The 2,674-nt window shown below is 38.5% G+C and overlaps 1 pseudogene across 1 annotated transcript; it reads right to left on the reverse strand.

The window, feature by feature from the left end:
* Positions 1–397: 397 nt before the first annotated feature.
* Positions 398–1,971, reverse strand: LOC113614394 (interferon-inducible double-stranded RNA-dependent protein kinase activator A pseudogene; annotated as a pseudogene). The gene has a single exon (XR_003430609.1). The product of XR_003430609.1 is annotated as an interferon-inducible double-stranded RNA-dependent protein kinase activator A pseudogene (transcript).
* Positions 1,972–2,674: the final 703 nt, after the last annotated feature.

Raw genomic sequence — 2,674 nt, forward strand, 5'->3', positions numbered from 1 at the left:
GCAGGATAAAAATTAATGCACAGAAATCTCTGACATTCCTGTACACTAATGATGAAAAATCTGAAAGTGAAATTAAGAAAACTCTCCCATTTACCATTGCTACAAAAAGAATAAAATATCTAGGAATAAATCTACCTAAGGAGACAAAAGACTTGTATGCAGAAAATTATGACACTGATGAAAGAAATTAAAGATGATACAAATAGATGGAGAGATATACCATGTTCTTGTATTGGAAGAATCAATATTGTGAAAATGACTCTACTACCCAAAGCAATCTACTGATTCAATCACTGGCATTTTTCACAGGACTAGAACAAAAAATTTCACAATTTGTATGGAAACACAAAAGACCCCTAATAGCTAAAGCAATCTTTTTTTTTTTAATAACAACAGCTCTTTATTACATGGATTCAAATACACAGCATACCAATCATGTTCCCTGAAATTTAACAATCACAGTCGATTAAAACCTGTTAGTGCATTCCTCAACACTAATTCTAAGGGGCTTCCTTCGAAATTCCTTTACAAAGCCTTGTACAAAGAAGAGGTTAAGCACCAGTAAGAAAGACTGTTGTTAGCAGTTTTATTTTATCCTCCTCCTCATCAACAACCATCATGCAGTTTTTTCCTTCTATGTGCATGGCATTGTAAAATGAGTGCTACACTCTGCTATGGTACAAAGTTTATAAATACAATATACCAATACAAAGTCGAAGCCATTAAAAACATCTTAATAACAACTACCAGAAGATAATTAAATCTGGAGTGTTGATGGAATCTATGAAGAGATTTAGAACCAACACACAAACTCAAACATTATAGTAAATGTTTTACTTGGAAAGGGGAGAAAGGGGAACTTCTTATGTGCTACTGAAGGGTTTTCTACGTTGTTCCACATTTACTTTCTTTCTGCTATTATCTTTAAATACTGCAGAGCATTGTGAGCTGCATCACTCTGAGCCACTCTGCCACAGGAGATCCCCGAGCCATGACAGACTGTGATGGGACTGGTGGACAATTCAGCGAGACATTGATACTGTCCGTTGGCACTCAGTTCTTCTATATCCAAATGTGTTATATTAAAACCTTGCTCCTTTGCAATTTCACTAAGCAGCTGGATGTAATCTGTATTTGGAATACTGAGGAGGCTTCTTTTCAGTAAGTTGATCTTTTCACAAGGATAATTCCTCAAGGAATGCCAAGTACAACCTAAAGAATGTCCTACCACATTTGTCAAAGAAATGTGGTTCTCTGGAGAGATATTACTGAATTTGGCAAGAAATTTCTCAGCAGCATTTCTCTTGGCTTGTTTCTTTGATGCCCCTTTTCCAGTTTCCATGAATGACTCTAGCCTACAAATTGTGGTATATTCTCTCTTATGAGCAGGTCCTCCCTCCTGGGAAAGGGTATATTCAGGAAGTCTCCAGCCATGATGAATAGCCAATTCCTGTAATGAACCAATAGGATTAAGCTGGTTCTTCGGTTGCTTGGAAGGGTCAGGCATTAAGGGATCAGGAACTGCAAAGAAAATACTTGCACTGGCTTTCAAAATGTTTATGGCAGCCTCAGAAGCTCTATGTTTCTCCAGCTTCTTACTTGTACCTTCACCTGTGCAGGTTATGTCACCAACAGTTACTCTGAAGGTGAAAGTGGGCAAGTGTATTTGCACATTGGATCTTTCACATTCATAAACTGGGATATTCTTGGTCTTCATGCCGTATACATGTAATACCTGAATTGGTGTTTTCCCTGGCTTAGCTGTGATCATCTTCCCCAAACTGAAGGTCCCACTGTCCTCACACTTCAGCGGCGGAGCCACAGCACGATGCCTGCTCTGAGACATAGCCAGAGGGGACGGCTTTGTGGCGGGAGGAAGAGCAGTGTGGAGTGACATCTTCACTCCACAGGTCAGTCAGTCCCTGAGAGGAATGATCTAGAGCCGACACCACCACCTCCTCCCCTCCTCAGACTCCTCTACAGCAATCTTGAGAACAAAAAATGGAGCTGGAGGAATCAGGCTCCCTGATTTCAGACTATACTACAAAGCTACAGTAATCAAGACAGTATGGTACTGGCACAAAAACAGAAATATAGATCAATGGAACAGGATAGAAAGCCCAGAGATAAACCCATGCACATATGGTCACCTTATCTTTGATAAAGGAAGCAAGAGTATACAATGGAGAAAAGACAGCCTCTTCAATAAATGGTGCTTGGAAAACTGGACAGGTACATGTAAAAGTATGAAATTAGAACACTCCCTAACACCATACACAAAAATAAACTCAAAATGGATTAAAGACCTAAATGTAAGGCCAGAAACTATCAAACTTTTAGAGGAAAACATAGGCAGAAAACCCTATGACATAAATAACAGCAAGATCTTTTTTGACCCACCTTCTAGAGAAATGGAAATAAAACAAAAATAAACAAATGGGACCTAGTAAAACTTAAAAGCTTTTGTACAGCAAAGGAAACCATAAACAAGACCAAAAGACAACCCTCAGAATGGGAGAAAATATTTGCAAATGAAACAACTGACAAAGGATTAATCTCCAAGATTTACAAGCAGCTCATAAGCTCAATAACAAAAAAACAAACAGCCCAATCCAAAAATGGGCAGAAAACCTAAATAGACATTTCTCCAAAGAAGATATACAGATTGCCAACA

This window comes from Aethalodelphis obliquidens, unplaced genomic scaffold, assembly GCF_003676395.1.
Source record: "Aethalodelphis obliquidens isolate GAN/ISIS:26980383/991018 unplaced genomic scaffold, ASM367639v1 scaffold95, whole genome shotgun sequence".
In the NCBI taxonomy this organism is placed as follows: domain Eukaryota; kingdom Metazoa; phylum Chordata; class Mammalia; order Artiodactyla; family Delphinidae; genus Aethalodelphis; species Aethalodelphis obliquidens.